Source organism: Cryptomeria japonica, chromosome 4 (genome assembly GCF_030272615.1).
Source record: "Cryptomeria japonica chromosome 4, Sugi_1.0, whole genome shotgun sequence".
Lineage (NCBI taxonomy): Eukaryota > Viridiplantae > Streptophyta > Pinopsida > Cupressales > Cupressaceae > Cryptomeria > Cryptomeria japonica.
Genome location: NC_081408.1, coordinates 491,484,632 through 491,504,602, shown reverse-complemented (window position 1 = coordinate 491,504,602; position 19,971 = coordinate 491,484,632). Strand labels below are relative to the sequence as shown.

At 36.4% G+C, this 19,971-nt stretch overlaps 1 protein-coding gene across 4 annotated transcripts in view; it reads right to left on the bottom strand.

The window, feature by feature from the left end:
• Nucleotides 1-19,971, bottom strand: part of LOC131060385 (xanthine dehydrogenase 1) — a 272,861-nt gene that overhangs the window by 176,782 nt on the left and 76,108 nt on the right. The window lies entirely within an intron of this gene.

Genomic DNA, 19,971 nt, shown 5'->3' with positions numbered 1-19,971 from the left:
TTGAGAGAGAAATGCAAGTTTAAAATCACTTGCAAAGGGGAAAGAAAACCCCTACAACAAGTTATAATTTACTTGCACACATGTAATAGGGGTTTAAAATCCCTATTACATGTAAAAACCATTAAAGTAGGGGTTTTTGGAAAGAACTACAAGTTTACTTGTAACTTACCCAAAAAATCCCTATTTTAACTGAAAAAAGCCAAAAAACAATAAAAACAACAAAAACAATAAAGGGAAATTTAAAACAAATTACAAGTTTTCATTTTTTAATAGTGTACATGTAATAAGCTAAAAATTTCCCTACAAAGACCAAAACAATGGAAATCATTAAAACTTGCAGTTCAAGGAAAATTCTCCACCTGCAGTCGGGATTTTAAAACCCGAAATTGAAGGAAAGACATAGCAAACGAACCCAAAATGCGACGAAATTCGAAACTTAGTTCGAGGATGGACTGAGGATTAAGCCAGTACAAGGATTAGTCGAAATTCTGCCTCAGGAAGCATGCCATAGAGTAAAAATTTTCATTTTTTCACAAAAAAATTATGTTATGGTCCTTCATTTTTGGAAACAAAAATGAGGACAACACCATGCTGACTTGGAAGCATTTTAATATCAAGATAAAGACTATGTTGCTTACCATATAATGAGATGATATGAATACTTTCCACCACTAAGCAACTAGCCCCCTTGCAAGAAGTAATCCTTTTTGTGATCTCTTCAAGCACTAAATCTTTTCCTTTAGATCTAAATTGCTGATTCTATATGTCACCCATGGAATACAGTGATTGGACACCCATATCCCTATCAATTTTTTCAACATAGAGCTCACCATATACCTTGTGCTTTCCCATGATAAATTAAGTTGTCTACTTGTCCAAGGACATGGCATGAGAATTTATAAGCAACAATAATATAAATCCATCAAAACTTTAACCTTCCTGTGTTTCAGTCCACAACCTAGATTCTAGACTTCTTATGATGATAACAAATTGGCAATGATATAACAAGCAACTAATTTCTGTTATTATCACAACCTGCAGAACTGGAACTAGAAAATGTCTCAGCATTCCTCACAAAGAGGGGGATATCAAAAGATTGAGTTATTTCTGTCTTACTGAAACTCCATCTCATAATCTACTTGATTTCCCAATCTACACTCATAGTAACATCGAATGTGCTAGACTTCCTCCATCAATGTTTCTACTATATTAGCACCTTCCTCTTTATGGCTCAAAGATTTTTCTCTCATCTTTGCTTGGCTTTTGTGGCTTAAATCCCATTGATCTTTGCACAAGAAGCAAAGGTTCTTTCTTTTGGATCATTTATGGTATCATCATTTACTTTATTTGCAATAAGTAGAAGTGGGCTCTTCCATGGGTGTACATAAAGTTTCTTTATGTGAGACTTCCCTTGAGTTGCTTAAATATGGTGTCCTTGAAAATGATGTACATGACGATCTTGGTTGTGGCTCTAGCTTTGGTTGCTCTTTTCACTCTACAAGAACATGTTCTCTTTCCCACATTCAATGATTTCCTCCTAGGCAGCTTCCAATTTTTCCTTTTCCTTAAACTATTCATGTAGTTATATAAATCATTTGGAGAAAAATCAGCAAACCAAAAGTATAAGATTCTTCAAAAAAATCAGCAAAAAATTGGTGAAAATTGGATTTAAAAAAAGTATATAAAATACTGTAGATAAAGAGAAAAACTATTTTTTTTTTAAACTTGAGGGTGTTTCCATAGCATAGAGATATAGAGAGAAAATAAAATAGAGTTTAACCCATGAATTGTAGAGAATATTTTTTTGTTGTTTATTTTCTTTTTGCTGATTACATAGGCAAATATTCAGTTAACTTTTTAACACCAAATTGTTGTCTAAGTCTGAGATCAAATATTAGCTAAGTCTATGAAATAACTGAGATCAAAACTTAGCAGACAACAGTCCAGCTATTGTTAGGAATTTAGTAAACTGGAGCCATTTTGAAGTGATCCAAGAATTTCATTGTGATTGAGGCAAGGAGTCTTGTAGGGTTAATTCAATATTTTAGAAAGCTTAGCAAATCATATTCCACAATTGCATTGCTTTATATCATAGCAGCAAAAACCATTTGAGGAAAAAATCGGCAGGCCAAAAGTATTAAAAATTTTGAAAAAATGGATAAAAATTTGGATTTTAAAAAATAGTAAAAAATTGTAGAAAAATAGACACAAACTACTTTTTTTTGAAAACTTAAGGGCATTTCCATAGCATAGAGATATAGAGAGTAAATAAAATAGAGTTTAACCCATGAATTGGAGAAAATGGATTTTTGTTGTTTATATTCATATTGCTGAACACAGGCAAATATTCAGTAACTTTTTAAAAGGGCAGTCACCAAATAGTTGTCTAAGATCAAAGATTAGCTAAGTCTATGAAGTAGCTGAGAGCAAAATTTATCAAATAGCGATCCAGCTATTGTTAGGAATTTAGTAAAAGTGGAAGCCATTTTGACGTGATCCAAGACTTTCATTGTGATTGAGGCAAGGAGTTTTCTAGGGGTAGTTCAATATTTGAGAAAGCTTATCAAATCATATTGCACAATTTCTGTTGATGATATATAGCGTCGGTCGAATTCCTCTTGGCCGACTCAGCATGGTCAAACGTGTGAATGGCCTACCGGCCTTACACATTTGATGCTGTAATGTCCCTCTTTGGGATTTTCCTTAATTTAATTCTGAGACAACAATTCCAACTTAAGGTGATAACTGTAATATATACATAAATATAATTTTATCAAATACGAGAACATTTTATTATAATATTTGACTTAAAATTAAGAATAGTACGAAAGATAGAACTTATCTTTACAATCATTGCTATCAATCTACCAATCTGGTATAGGTTTGCAACACTAATCTCGTCTTAAATTTGCTATAGTGGAGCTCTTTATTTTACCCTTAAAACTGTCCAAATTCTCTTCATGAATCTGATACGAAGTTCTGCGTATATCTTCTTTGGCATATTAGATATATCTTCTTTCTTACTCTCTCCCCCCTCCATCATTCATTACCAATGATATCTTATACTTAATCGAACAGCTGTAATCTTTTTTCAAAGAATGCGTCTCTTTATTACAGATGCAACTCCCCATTGTATTTTAACAAATTACACCCCTTCATTTTTTATCATTCCCTATTCTTATCAAGGTTTTGTTGATATTTTAATTCATTTTCTTTGGATCGCACCCTCTCAAAGACAACACAGATTGCACCACTTCATAAAACGTATCTTCTCACCCATACGCTGTCCAAGGTATCATTCTCATAAAATTTGAGACATAATTATTGATAAACTACTTCTGTATCTGAATGGCCTGTCTGAAGCTCTTTCCTAGGTCTCGGCTTGTCCCTTGGGTATTAGTGCGCTCTTCTCTGGTGAAAATCCTTCTTAATCTCCCTTCTAATCCTCCAATTTTCTCCACTTATTTATTAGGCATCCCTTTATATAATATAACTCTCCATTTGTCAGCGATTAGACATAATCATTGTTTAGTCATTATCGTGCCATTTCATAAGATACGGAGGGGTGGATGGATATGATAATCAATAATTAATACTAACTAATTATCGGTGTTTGCACTAGCTTGGATATCGTTTCAATCATCATCAATTATTATAATAACTTCCATTGCTATCGATTCATGCCTGAACCTAGTATGATCATAATTGATCTTTGAAGCATTGTTATCACCGATTCTTCTAATCATTATATTTGAGCCATAATCTATCTTCATAATAATGTCGATTAGATGCTGATTTGCCTCCTTGCTTGAGGCGTCATTATTAATCATTGTCGGCAATAATATAGTTGCCAACTATAGTTTGTATATGTTACGGCATCCTTAAATATGATAGCCTCCTCAATCATTGTTTTGACGGTGTTTATATTCCTCTTTTCCTTGTTGACTCTACTACATGTGTTCACCACGTAGCTGAGTGTATTGCTATGTATGAAGACTGCATATGAATAACTGACGGTGCCAATATCGTATCTGTTGATCCTATATCTTTGACATCATAGTTTTCTTGATGATGACCGGAAGTGGTATTAATGGTTCCTTGATATCATGCTTGTTTTCTTATTAATTAGTTTAAATCTTTAATTTAAACTTATTTAATTGTTTATCGATTTTAATTGTCTCCATGTCCGGCTAATGTAGAAACAATTCTGAAATGGCCAACCCATCAATAGTGTAAAACGGCTATCTTAACATCGATTTGGCATATTGTTCATGTATCATAGTTATCTTTACTCGTATGCACTCACCGGATATTTATTTTATTAGTATTATTTATTTATATTGCTTATATTATTATTATTTGATAAATATGAATTTAAGCAATATAAATTTTATATAAAATCTTATTTGTTCTTAATAAATAATGATCATATATAACATAAATAATAATCATAACAAATAATAATAAACATTAATAATTATATATTAGAGGAAAATCGTGAAGTCTCATAAATGAGACGATTTTCCAATATTATTAAATGTTAATTAATAAATGTTTTAATTATCGTATTTATTTAATCACAATAATCAATGTCCAAAGAGGGGTTATGACAGATGCACCATCTAATATTAATCTATTAATATATTCTTAGTGAATTAGAGATGTCTCTTCGGGTTTGCTTTAATTTGTAATAAGCCGACTTTTGACTAAAAGTCACAAACCTCTATTGAAATTATGCGATACATAAAGGGAGACGACTCTTGGGCATTACTGATTGACAGATATATAACAAGCGTGGTCTTCTCTCCTTCAAAGATACAAGTTCGGATATAATAACCTCACAAGCAGATCCATATTCATCTATAGCATACGGGATTCACTCCTTGTGACATTCGAAATATATATTAAAGAACACACTCACATAACAGTTCGTAGACATTGTGCAGGTATTCGTTTTCTTCAGCAGTTCGTTGAGATTGTACAGCAGATAGAAGTCTATCTACAACAGGTTAAGCATCAACTAACGAATTTTGATTCCTTATTGCAGATCGCATATTCTTTATATGAATTGTTGTCATACATATATATATAGCTTCAAGAGTGAAGCAAATTCTTTGTAAAGTCCCTTGACATAATTAAGATAATAAAGTCATATGTCATTGCTGGGTTTTTCACCTTCAAGAGGAAGGTTTTCCCAGGGTAATATCCATGCATTTGTGTGAGTTATTGCGTTACCTAATCTGATCATAAAACTTAACATGGTATCAGAGCCACGGTGAAAGAAGATCATGATTAGATTCTATACAACCTCTAAGTATTCTCTCCTCTCTCTCCGTCGAGCAGTATCTCTAAGTCTCAAAAATGGTGAACGGTCTTAAAGTCGAAGATAGGCTTGAAGGAGCATCTAACCTCACCTCATGGAAGTTTAGAATGCTCATTGCACTTGAAGAAAATGATCTTCTTCAATTCATAGAGGAGAAGGATTTATCTGAACCTGAAGATCATGAGGAGAAACTGCAATCAAGGCAAAGAAGATATTAATCGACTCCGTGAGGGATCACTTGGTGCCTTTCATCTCTAAGATGACAACTGCAAGAGATATGTTCAGGACCTTGGAGGGTTTATATGAGATTAACAACGTAAGTAGGGCTCTTGCCTTGAGACAGCAACTCCACCAAGCGAAGATGGCAAAAGGAGATTCAATAATCACCTACTTCATGAAAATTTCAGAATTGAGAGATCAACTATGCGCAATTGGGGATCAAGTGATAGATAAAGACCTTGTTATGCTAGCTTTGAATGGTCTGCCTCATTCATGGGAGCCATTTATCCAAAGCATAAGTGGAAGGTCAAAATTACCTAAGTTTGATTGACTCCATGCAGATTGTATTCAAGAAGAATCAAGATTGACTGCCAGAGGAATCGTCAAGAGTTCTCAAAATGAAGATACACATGTTCTTGCCACTCAATCTACCAAGAAACTAAAGTATTGGAAGAAGGGCAACTTCAAAAAGAATGGAGATTTCAAATCAGATTCTGCACCTGATTCTAGGAAGAGGAAGAAAGACCTCTCTCACATCCAGTGTTTTAGGTGTGACAAGTTTGGTCACTTTAAAAAGGATTGTTTGACAAGACCTAATCATCAAGGAGCAAACATCAATGAAGTCTCATCTCAAAAGGAGAATGAAGATAACTGCAATGGTTTTCTTTTCATGTCAGCATTATCAAGCAATGTTCGTACCAACAGTGATAAATGGCTAATTGATAGTGGAGCCTCTTGACATATCACCAGTCATCGGGAACACCTTTCTGATCTAGTGGAGAAAGAGTCACATCTTCAAGTCATTATTGGAGATGATGCTAGCTATGCTATAAGAGGAGTTAGTGCTACATCTCTAAAACTTAAATCTGGAGTTTCTCTACACCTACATGATGTATTGTTCGTACCAGGGATCAAGAGGAACCTTGTGTCTATTTCAGCCTTGGAGGATAAGGGATATCAAATTGCATTTTTTGAAGGAAAAGTTCTTGCGTGGCCTAAGAACTCCAGCATCAAGACTGCTTGTGTGATCGGAAATCGACATGAGAGTTTGTATACAAACTCTCCACTCTCCCAGTTCAAGCTCTTATTCATGATTCCTCCAGTTCCAACGAACTCTAGCACAAAAGACTTGGACATCTTCACTTCAAGGCACTTCCCTCCTTGGAAAAGATGGTAAAAGGTATTCCTAAACTTGTTCATGTAAATGATGGTACTTGTAAAGGTTGTGCTATGGGTAAAAATGTTAAAAGTCCTTTTCATAACAGTGAAAGTAGGTCTAAAGAAATACTAGATCTTGTACATTCAGATTTATGTGGTCCAATGTCAATTTAATCCCTAAATGGATGTTTGTATTATGTAACTTTTATAGATGACTACTCTAGGAAGACTTGGATTTATTTCTTAAGGTCTAAAGAGTCTGATGAAGTCCTAGGTAGGTTTAAAGAGTTTAAAGCTCTTGTAGAAAATATATCTGGAAAAAAATTAAAACTTTAAGGTTTGATAATGGAGATGAATACACCTCCGGTAGCTTTCGTGATTTCTGTATTGACGCATGAATCAAGAGGGAGTTTTGTGTTCCTTACAACCCTCAACAAAATGGGGTTGCTGAAAGGAAGAACAGATCTATAGTTGAAGCTGCAAAATCTATGATTCATGATCAAGACCTTCAGATTTTTCGATGGGCAGAAGCCTCTAGAACAACAGTGTATGTTCAATATAGATGTCCTCATCGGATATTACAAAATATGGCTCCTGAAGAAACCTTCTCAGGTATCAAGCCTAATGTCAGCCACCTGAGAATATTTGGTAGTTCTGTGTATGTTCATATTCCCAAGGACAAAAGAACCAAGTTGGAGCCTTCTGGCAAGAGAGGAATACTTGTAGGCTACAGTGAAACCTCCAAAACCTGCCATATTTAAATTCCTGGACAGAAGCAAATAGAGGTTAGCAGGAACGTCACATTTGAGGAAGATGTTGCATTCAGGAAATCAAAGGGCTCATACATGGAGATAGATGATGAGACTCCTCAAGACATGGATGTTGATCATGCTCCTAAGATTCAGAGGGAGACTACAGAACCTGATGTAAGTAATGATCCAATTGAACCCTTGGATCCCACTGATGGGCCCAGAGATATTGTTGTGTCTCGAAAGAGACCTCTTTGGGTGCGAAACACTATGCAGGAAGCAGAACAATTTGCCACTCCTAGAGGAACATTCAGAGAAAGCAAAAGACCACAAAGATTTTTTGGTTATGTTACATTAATGTGTAATCTTATTGAGTTTGAACCTTCTAGTGTAGAGGAAGCCACAAAACAAGTTTGGAAAGATGCAATGGATGAGGAGTATTAATCCATTCTCAAGAACAATGTGTGAGATATTGTGCCTAGACCAAAAGGGAAGTTTGTTGTATCTTCCAAGTGGTTGTACAAGATAAAACATGCAGCTGATGGCAGAGTATGAACAGCAGTAACCACTTTCAAGTGAAATGAGAGAAAGGAAATGAAGTTTCTTGAAAGCGCAAAGACTTCCGTCACTTCCTTCGGGACGAGACAGCAATATCAAGCTCAAAGACTTGATTATGTGAAGTCATATCTACCCTTTGCTATACTAAATTTTACAACGAATAAAAGACAACAGCTCAAAGACTGGAATAATCTATTCTTTCAACACAAAGACAAGAACTAATGCAAGCTCAAAGACTTGCTGCTATTTCTTATCAAACAATAATTTTTCCTCAAGAATAGATGCAAGCTCAAAGACTTGCTGCTCTTACTAGAGATTTTCGTATTTTAATTAATCTTCTCTACTTGCAGCTCAAAGACTTCAAATCAGATTGGACTAAGCTCCTTTAGAAACACTTTGCATGGAAGAAATAAAAAGATTCAAACTCAAACATGTAGCTCAAAGACTCAAAACTTGAGTAATCCTTCTTTATTATTCTTCAAAACTTTCAATTCACATACATAAGCTCAAAGACTTCTTGCTGTAAATTTGGCAAAGTTTTTGCTTGCTTTTCAAAAGATTAATATTACAATAGACTTCTCAAGTGTTTATAGAAGAGGAGCCTTGAGAAAAAGGTGGGAGGATCCTAACTAACTTGAGAGATTCTCTCAACCATCAAGACTTATTTAATAACTAACTAAGACTTATTCCAACTACAGTCCTAATCGAACACAACTTGTAGTTGCCTTACATGTAATTACAAAAGTGCAAGTAATGTGTAACTTGCATTTTACAAAATATACTTTTACATGTAACTTGTCAAAACCAAATTACAACTAAAGATTACAAAAAGAGGGAAAAATACAACTAAGTGTTCAAAAACACTTAAGTTGCATTTTGTGAAGACACAAATCCTTGAAATTTTTGAATGCTTGTTTGTAGTTCCTCAGGATTCGGTTCATTGGTGTTCTTGGCAACAACCATGGTCTTCACAATAGTGTCATGACACCGGAGGAGCGTAGAATTGTTTTTAATCAGAATAGACTGGATTTCATGCAGAAAGGCTTGGTGTTTCATCAATGTTTGAATTGAAGCGGCCGTAAATTGTTCGCTCCTCCATTCATCATGAATCCTCATTTGTAAATCAGCAAGAACTTCTTCTTCTGGAATCAGCTCTCCATCCTGACTTATTATGTTGCAAGAGGCCCTTTCACAATGTGAGACAATATCTCGGAAAACTTCGCCCTGGAATATCTTTGCATCACTGATCTCCTCAATGAGGGATTTAGGAACAAGGGTCTTGTTTTCTCGGAGTTCTTCAAATTCCAAGTACATGATCCTGGAAGAGATGATGGCATGCTCCTGCAGAACACTCAACTATTGTTGGGGCATGGTACGCCAGATTGTCAAACTTTCTTCAACACTTTCCAAATTCTTTTTGAAAGTATTAGAAGTCTGATCCAGTTTCTCCTCAATGGTCTCTAACTTAGACATCATCTGAAAAATGTTTTTCATTACCTGTGCACATAGATCATGAAGCTGATCAACCCAGGAATCCAGTGCTTGTACCTTCTGAGCAGCCCTTTTTACTCCATGAATTGATTCTTGGGAACCAAAAGAACCTATGGAGTTACTCCCTTCAGCAGCAGGTTTTGTAATTTTATGAACGGCTGCCATAAGTTGTTGGTTTTCATCTTCTAGCTTGTCTTTCTTTGCTAGAAGTTCATCACACCTTTGTACCAGCGAAGCAATAGAAAACTGAGTATCATGTTTAATGACCTCATGCTTCTGTTTTCCCAACTCTATCCTTGTAACCTTATAATCGACAGCTGACATTTCCTCAAGTGGCTTATCTGCAATAGGTTCCAAAATTTCAGCTACCTTCATCTTGTTGCTGTCAACAGTTACTCTGGAGATAGTCTTGACCTTCTTAGCAACTTTGGATCTGGACTGTTTTAGTTGCTGGTAATCAAAGGCATCAAGTGAGATTTCTTGCTTCTTCCTTTTCGGGGTAAAAGAACTAAGCCATGGAGGCAAAGTCATCAACTCCCCTCCAGTAGCAGTCGTAGACAAAGGAGAAGCAGTTTCTGTTTGAATCATCGTGGTCATCCTGGGAGGAATATCTGTTTGGACAGCGACCAAGGTTTGCTCAGTTACCAATGGGCATGAGATTGCCTCATGAATTCTTCAAAACTAGAAGTGGAAGTATCAATTTCTGATAACTGGATGCAAGTAGGAATATCCTCAGGAACTTCCAAGACACTCTCTTGTTGAGGATCAGGAGATGGCTCGTATGCTGAAATGGGAATAGCATTCTGAGGAGACTCATCCACAAGCAAATCAAGAGGAGAAAGCGGCGTCTCAATGGGAACTGGAGGAATGATCTCATTAGGCGAGTCTAAAACTGGAGACTTGGGAGCATCATCAGATTGCTGCCCCCTCTTTTGGATTATCGAAATCAATCACCTGAACATGAAATCGTGATTTTTCCTTCCCACAAACTATCGTCTCCTCAGGAGGAAGTACTACTACACGACTAACTCGCAACTTGATCCTTGTGCCTGAAGATGATGCACCCTCCTTCTTGTCAACCGAAATCTCAAACTTACGCCGAAGAGGCCCCATAGAATCATCTTCTTTATCAACCTTGATTTTTATAAGTCTAACAGCATTACTTTTCAGCCATGCGTTGGTGTTGGCCAAGATAGGCTAAAATCTCTCAAGGATAGATATGCACTCTTTGTGCGACCATTGGATCAAAGGAAATGGAGCTTCCTCAACCCTCCGAGAAATGTATTCAAGATCAAGTATGTGCCCATCATCAATCATCCCTTGTGGGATATCCACTAAGTTCAAATCAACAATTTGCTCAACTGTGAGCCTGCAGTAATCCATCTTCAGAACTTTGGCTTCTGTGCGGAGATCTACCCAAATGTCCTCAATGCGATGCACGTGCACAAAAGATTTCTTGATCTTCTCCTTCATACCCCTATAATCAGAATCAGCTCTAGGTTTAAACCTTTTGAGCTTGATTTCCTGCAATTCAATCTCCATGGCCTTAGCCTTCACAGATGTGACAAGGGAATACGGGCCAATTTTCAATTGGTTTGTGGTAGAGATCCCCATTCCAACCTTGTGTATAGCAAACTGAAAAGTGTGGACAGCCATGATCTGTCTTCCCAACTGCATAAGAATGATCTTATCAGTCGGGTATCTAGGAAGCATATATGGCTGACCACCATAGCATCCAATTCTCATATAGGTGAAGGTGGGAAACTACAGAAACAAACGTCCATACTCGCACACCTTTTCCCATGCCTCATCTGATACTCTCGTGTTCCTGAGATTTCTGTCAAACTGACACATGAAATATCCGAAGAATGCATCTTGGATTCTTTTGAAATGCAGTCTATTGGGTCTCAACGGCAACTGGTCATAATACTCCCAAACTGGTATAAGTGAGTGATCGCCCTTGGTAGAAAGACCTGGAAAGTGTCTAAGTGATGCTGCTAAATATACCAAATATGAATTCATGAAGAAGGTCATGGTGGTAGGAACTGCTGCAAGTTGTTCGCACAAGACATCTCTGATGACTTCTGCCCATGAAATGTGATAAGACTGCCTTATGAACATGATGAACTGGTACATCCATGGCTCAAAGACATTGGAATGCTCAAAGCCCATCATTCTGCTAAGAAGGGTTATGGTATCTCCAATCTCCCATTTGAAATTGCAGCGGTACAACTTCGCCCACCTTGAGAAGGAGGCTCGTGGCTCTTGGAACCACCTATTGATGTGTCGCTTGCAATCTTTTTCCCTCTTCACAGAATACTCCGCTGCACTTTCTTTGGAGATTTCCATGTAAACAGGTGCAGGAGGTATTCTAAAAACCTTCTCGATTGTATCTACATCAAGACAGATTATCGCCTCACCATCATCATTTTTGATGACCCTTGTCTCTTTATCAAAATGATGGGCGCAGACAATAATAAATTCAAGTTCTAAGGCAGCCATCGGGAAAGATGATACATGGTGGATATGGCTGTCCAACAACAGCTGCAAGTTATTATCCTGTGGATCTTCTACCCTCTTGACAAATTCTGACATATCCACGTGTCCTATTTCCGTGTCTCTGATGCGATCCAAAGGAGAAGAAACTTGGGAAGGTGCAACCTCATTCTGATATTTGTCATATTTGTATTTCATCTTCTTTGAAGCTAGAGATGCTGGCAAATCTGATTGTGAACCTGGAATACTGTGATGAAGACTTAAAAGAGTTAAGGCAACATCATAGTCAACTGCAAATATCATTCTTCCTTCTCCAAATGGGAAAAACTTCAATTCTTGAACTTCATGATTTTGTGAGAGGAAGAAGGGGAAATATGTGGAAATGGGAAAATCTTGACTTTGACCAATTTCGGATCTTGGGAAAATTTTTGCAAGTATACAAGTTGGAAAAAACATACATGCAATCGGGGTTTTAAAACCCAAATGCAAGTACACTTGTAAATTTGCAAATGGAGAAATGGATGGAAAATGAGAATTTGACTTGCGGAAAATGACGGAAATGGAAAGCCCGGATATGGGAAAAATGAATAGATAGAAATGGGAAAATCCGGGAATGTCATTTTCATGAAAATGGGAAGAACTCTTCAACATGTAATCCGGTTTTTAAAACCCGAATTTGAAAGGGAGGGGTATTTCACACTTTTCAACTTGGAATTTTAACCAAAAATGGTTAAATTCCTTAACCGTAGGGCAAGAACAAGAATTTCCAGCAAACTTGTAATTGGGATTAAAAATCCCAAATACAAGTAAAGAGGGAAATATGGGAAGAACAATGCAATCCAAAAATTGCATTCCAAGGGGAAGATTTCTCTTACAAAAACCGATTTTTGGGGGAAGAACAACATATTTCCAAAAATGTAACTAAGAAAGAAAACTAAGAAAACAAGAAAATAATTGTTGATTTTTACTCCTGTGATAATGTCTTATTGGTCTGCAGGTTTAGTGTTGTTGTCACAGTCGCAGTACTTTGTACCCTGCACTGTCCTGCGCTGTCGTCACTGTCCTCTACTTTTGTTCCCTTTCTACTTGTACTCATCCATGTGGATACCCATGGGTATTTGAATGACTCTGTGGGACCACATAGGGTCACGACACTATGTGGGACCACGGGGCCATTTGTGCCCCTCCACATTACCTTTAATAGCACGGATTTAATAAGACTTGCTTCATGAATTTACTTAATAGATTTACATTAATATTAATGTTATTTATGTTATATTTACTTAGTTACATAATAATGTTATTAATTAAATATAGTAATAATTATTATTATCTAATCAATTTAACAATAATAATAATAAATAACATAATGATATATATTATTAAATGTTGAAGGCCTTAAGGCCAATTTAACATTTAATTTTATCCGACTGAAGCTATAAATCATCAACAATAATAAAATGAAGGAAAGAAAGGAAAGAGAACATACCTTTCTTCAAACAGAAAATGTTTCTCCAAAAATGCAACAATCTTTGGAATGAAGAAGCTAAAACAATAAATAGAGACAAACCGTAAATCCCCAAACCCTTGTCACGTTTTTGGAAAAACGTTTTATGTGGAAAAACGTGGCAGCAAATGCAAATAAAATGGTATGGAAAATGCTTAAATCCTCTTTAACCCTCAACGCCTTGTCACTCTTAGCCAAAACGATTCATATTGTCGAAGACTCGTGGCATCCCAAAGGGTAAAAAACGTGGTTTTTTGGAAAAACGTGATGGCTGTTATAAGCTAAAAACCAGCAAAAGCAACCTCCATGTGGCGTGAAAGGTGTCCAATCATGCATGAAAATAGAGAGCAATCCAAAACGCCTTCCTCCTCCAACAAATTTTCCACAAAATTTGCCATGAAAAGTTCAACAAAAATGATTTTCTCGCAAATCAGGTTTTTGGGAGAGAAAGACAAGTTCGTAATGCATAAGTATGTGAAAATCGGGTTTTTTAGAACATATGACAAGTTCTAATTTTCACTTTTTCACTCACAAAGCCAAATTCGGGTTTTTTGGAAAGAAAGACAAGTTTAAAATTGCACTTTTTCACTTACTAGGCAAATTCAGGTTTTTTGGAACAAACTGCAAGTTTAAAATTGTCAAAAATGCACTTTATGAGCAAAATCGGGTTTTTTGGAGAGAAATGCAAGTTTTACTTGTAAAAGGGAAATAAAATCCCTACAACAAGTTATACTTGCTTGCACACATGTAATGGGGATTTAAAATCCCTATTACATGTAAAAACCATTAAAGTAGGGGTTTTTGGAGAGAACTACAAGTTTACTTGTAATTTAGCCAAAAAACCCCTATTTTAACTAAACAAGACCAAAAAACAATAAAAATAATAAAATTAACAAAGGAGAAATTTAAAACAAATTACAAGTAACATCTTTTAATAAAAGTGCACATGTAATAAGCCAAAAATTCCCCTACAAAGACCAAAACAATGGACATCATTAAAACTTGCAGTTTGAAAAAAATTCTCCACTTGCAATCAGGATTTTAAAACCCAAAATTGAAGGAAAGACATAGCAAACGAACCCAAAATTTGACGAAATTCGAAACATAGTTCGAGGATGGACTGAGGATTAAGCCAGTCCAAGGATTAGTCAAAATTCTACCTCGGGAAGTGTGCCATAGAGTAAAAATTTTCATTTTTTCACAAAAATTTTATGTAGTGGTCCTTCATTTTTGGAAACAAAAATGAGGACAACAATTAGCTCACTAATCTACTGGAATTTATAAAGCAAGTACAATACTAGGCAGCAAGCCAGCCCCTTCCGCTTATCTAGCAGGAAAGCGAGGAACTTGGCGGTGAACCAGCCAAGAGAGCAACACTACAACACAAATCACTCTACCGCAATATTTCAGCAGGAGGACTGAATTACAAATTACTCAACTCAACCGCTTATGCAGTGGGACGATTGAATTACAAATTATCACATATAGGCGGCAAGCCAACCTCTCCCACTTTTCAGCGAGATATGAAGATTACAATCCAGAATGGGTTAGTAGTACTACTACTTAACCTTACAATAGAGAAGAAAGTGAGAGTAGAAGTGTATTGCTGAACACAAGAGATAATGATCATCAAACTCATTCAACATCAAAAACAGCAGGCTGGAAATGCATAACCAACAACCCATAAACTCACTAAATTACTCATATCTCACTCAAATCTCTCTCAATTCACTCCAAATCACTCCCAAACCAATTCTAGACAAGCAGCAACTAAGACAATCCAAAAGGGAGCTACAAAAACACTTCAAAATACCATGCACGCATCCCAATGCACTCTCCAAAACCCATGCCTAGCTAGGATATTTTGATTTGCAATATTAAATTCAAAACTCGGAAAAAGATGCTACAAATTTACAAGATGTATCGCCAACAGCAAGAAGAAAGATTAAGCCAATACCCAGAATGATCGGTCGCTCAGGCAGAGAGGTATGATCGAAAACTTGCTTCAGCCATAGGGAAACCAGCAACTCCAGAAATCACTCCACACTCTAAAAACACTAAAATATGCACTGAAAATGTCATAGAATACATCACACGGCTAGGTACTTTATCTCAAGTACGAAACTGGAAACACTAGGGAGCCGCACTCCGAAGCTTCAAAGTTCATACGCCAATCCGGCAGCATAACAATGCAATTTTCAAGATGAACAAAATGAGAGCCCAAGGCTCATATTTATAACTCCAAGCTCCCCCAAATTCAAATGCAAATGGCGCCCAAACTCAACTCAAATTCCCTTTCATTTCGTTTCAAATCTCCTTCAACATGGCGCCCACTTCCCTCTTCCTAGGCAAGTTCGAACTTTGCCTTATGGTGGCATTTTTTGCAATATAAACAACATAAAACAAGAGATGTTTTATTCTCCCAAATTGCCACCATAAAATACACCTTTTGACTTAGGAAAATAACACATGGATATCAATTAATTATTTTTCCCTAAGTCATCCTCAATAGATTTAATCAGTAAATGTAAATATTTAAATATTAAACCTTTGTCAAGGAAATAATATTTAATTAAATTACTTATGACTCTCATACTAATCATCAACAAAAACCAGGATGAAGTGGAGTAAAGAAGACCATAGAACTGTTGCAGGATCAGGACCCTGTACACTGCCAAAAATAGAAATGCTCCATACTACCACTTACTAAAAATAGCAAGTCATAAATTACTACTTCAGAAAGCATGATCTTCGCACCCAGTGACAGAGCATGGAAAGCTCAGTAAGACAGCATCATCCAAACAACCAACCCCTAACTTACTAAAAATAGTAAGTTCTCACTTCACCAACGTTTGAAACCCTAATTCTTATTCCACATAGCCTACGGGTCTCCGGAATAGGCCAATGGACCACTGAAAGCACATCATTGAGAAGAGGACATTACATTGTTCGAATTGATGGTGATTACCTCTCTTATTTTGGAGTTGGCATGGTTCTTATCCCTCATTATTGTTTAGATTTTATTTCACGTATGTTAGAAGAATGCAAAATTTGATAAGCACTGATTTATGGTGAATTTCCGAAAATACTTTTGATGAATAAATAATTTTTGTTCATTGTGTAAAGTTTGTCTGAGCTTATTTTGTGGAGGATTTAACTTCTACTTTGAGTAATATTGTTCAATTGTTGGTATTATTCACAAGTATGAAAATCATAAAGCACATCCCTTGAAGATCGCACTCACTTTGTGAGTTGTCCTAAGCATGGCGAAGCAAAGTGTTGTTACTAAAATCGCCTAGTCAATACCGTCTCTTGAATTCTTAGGAATAGATTAGAATTTCTAAACCTTATCTCCTTTTCAATTTTCTTGATGTCCATGATCCAAAACCCAAACGATAAATCTCCATTGTGAATTTAACAAGCCAAGTGTAAGTCACCCTTGTATTTCAGCATACATAACCAAGGAAGCTATCCAACACAAAGCCGCTAGTTCGCACATATAGACCTTGGAGTCACCTTGTGGTCTTGCTCGCAATCTTGACACAAGTAGTGATTTTGTTCAGGAGAGGATAGAGTATCCTTGGATACTTTATTCTAATGTTCGGTAGATGATAAAACGCATACCAATAGGTCCCTAGTTGTAACATATTGGAGAAGAGGCTTTTTTTAATTGAAAGGTCCCTTCGCATATTTTTCCATGATTATTGAAGGGCATTTAAATATGCTTAGTTGCTGTCCACTACTACCCTAAACTTCAACACTTAAATTTCCACCTCTCATTTCTACTTCATTCTAACTACTACTATCACCCTCATTGCCGCTCATTTTTTGGATGTTGAATGCAACCTTAAACTAAAAAAATTAAAAAATAAATAAATACCAAGAGACCCGTCTCCTACCCTTGGAGACCTGTACCGGTGCCGGAGATGCATCTACAGTATCGGAGATGTTTCTGGAAACTTCTTGACGCATAAGGTGCTTTTGGTTGCCGTCTCCGAAGTCTCCCAACCAAAAATTGACATCTCCTAGAAAACTTAGGGCAAAATGCAATAAAATGGAAAAAAAATAAAGCAAACAAATAAGATAAGCTTGCAGCAAGCAAAGCAAACTCATAGGAAAATGACTAATAAGGAAAGTATTTCGCAATAAGACAAAAACCCATGCAAAGTTATAGTGATCGGATCTATTGATAGTGTAGGCTTTTTGAGAGGATTGATTTCTTATCATTGTAATAGTCTAAAGAGAAATTGCCTTTACTCTTTAGCCAACAATATTGAGTGTGCTCAACATTTATATCACCTTACTTTCACTAAACAATTTAGACTGGATATGGTATCAGCAACATAAGCAATTTCAATTTCAATTTTTGTTCAATTTTAAAGTTAATGTCAAACTTTACCACTGTTCTTGTTTTCAAAGTTCTCTGTCATGATATGTTTTGGAAATTATTAAATTATATTTTTTTAAAATAAGTGTCCTATTTTTGAAAATTAGTCATACCAGTACCGGTACCAGTCTCCAAGTACCCCTGTCTCCTGGTAACATTGAAAAAACATGCATTCATGCTTCAAGCTTTGAAAAAAAATGGGAAAAATACAGAAGAAAGGATGAAACTTACCTCTTTCAAGCTTCAAACTAGAGATCTGCCCTAGATTCAACCTCTCTTCCTTGTATCCTACTGCTCCTCTTTCAATGATTGCTTGCTTCAAACCATTTGCTGCTCCACTTTTTTTCCTTTCATAAAAAATGATCAAATGAGTCAAAAACTAGTGCATAATGCCTTCTAGGGCAACCAAGGAGGTAGGTGCCCACAAAACCATTATTAAAAAGTTTTTTATTTATATTGAAATGTGTTTGTTTTTTTCAATTTGCCCCTGACATCGAGGACGGCCGGCCACATCCCAGACATCCCCAACCATCCCCAGGATGGCCAAATGCCCCCGGTGTCAAAGGACAGCGTTTCCTAAAAAGGGGATGTCATTTCCATTTTTGGGCAAAAAGGGGGACATCGGGAGGACATTCCATGGCCATCCTCAAATCCCCAATATAGGTAAGGGGTTTTTCAGACCGGGGACACGTCTCCAGGTTTCGTAAATAAAAAATTTAAAAGAATGAACACATTTGCTTTCACCACTTGCTGCCAACTAATATGTTGATGCCACTACCACTTCTAAAAACTTGATTGGCACATGCCAACAAGACCTTAAATAAATCTCGTTATTTATCAGCCTAGTATCATGCAACATGTGTTAGTCGTGTGAATGCCATGTTAGTTGTCTAAGTCTTGTAAATGGTTCTTCCAAATCTACTTCAATAGTAGAATATTAAAGAGGCCATGGTCTAACCTAGACAAGCATGCTACTCGACCTTACCCCAAAGGAAGAAACTTAAAATTATCCAAGGTCTACGATTTCATCACTCTTCTCTTGAGTGGTGTTGCTTAAAGAATTTACCCTCTGGATCCTTAAACATAAACAACTCAGCCAATCATAGGACTCATTTATTCCCACTCACAAATGGTAGCAAAAAATGTATACTAATCCTCCAGTCACACACGTGCTAATCATGCATCAGTCTAAATAGTTGTGTACCAATCACCTACTCCTCTTGGGGCTTACTTTTGTTTGTGACAACCTATTTGGCCAGCCATGATGACCACCTACCAAGGATACACATATATTCAATGGCACGAAAATTTACAAAATGAGACACCTACATAAAAGCAGAGAAATGCACCCCTTTCAACTTTTCGCAAGGAACTTGAAAATTGAAAATGGTTCTAACAATTTCTAACCAGACTTTAGCCTTTCCAATTGCAAACTGCAAGAATTAGGACCTCAAGTTCAAACCACCACATATAGATATGATAGAAGCCTCATGAATTATTAAGAGGAATTAGTTTCCTCTCAAGCCTAGATCTAATCTCAAACAAAAAATTAACTTAAAGCTCCACAACTTTTAGTGACTCCAACGTGTCCACAGATCCTATGAGAACTCTGATCAAACCTTATGGAGTTACCCCCAAGCTCTAATACCATGAATAAAAAGGTCTTTATTACTCCACAAGTAAGATTATCTCAACAAATCAATGTAGTAAATATGCAACAGTGAGAGAAGGAATAATGTGGCATAGAACATAGGATATGAACCGTACCCTCAATGTTATCAAAATATCACTATACCACAATAGACCAAGATGATCTAAATGAAGTACAAACCTCGTCTACTTATATACATGAGTTTATCTACACTTAGGGTGGCTAAAACAAATGTCAACCTCTAGTATACACAAAGAAGATCATTAAAATTCTACAACACAATTGCAGGCCCAAACAAACCTGGATTCCTAGGTACCTCAAACTTGTATCTGCTAGTCTGATAAGAAGTAATCCCAAGGACACAACTACTCGGTGCCTCAATATGATAAATTAATCCTAACACTGTGCATTCCCAGGTACACTCACAAAATT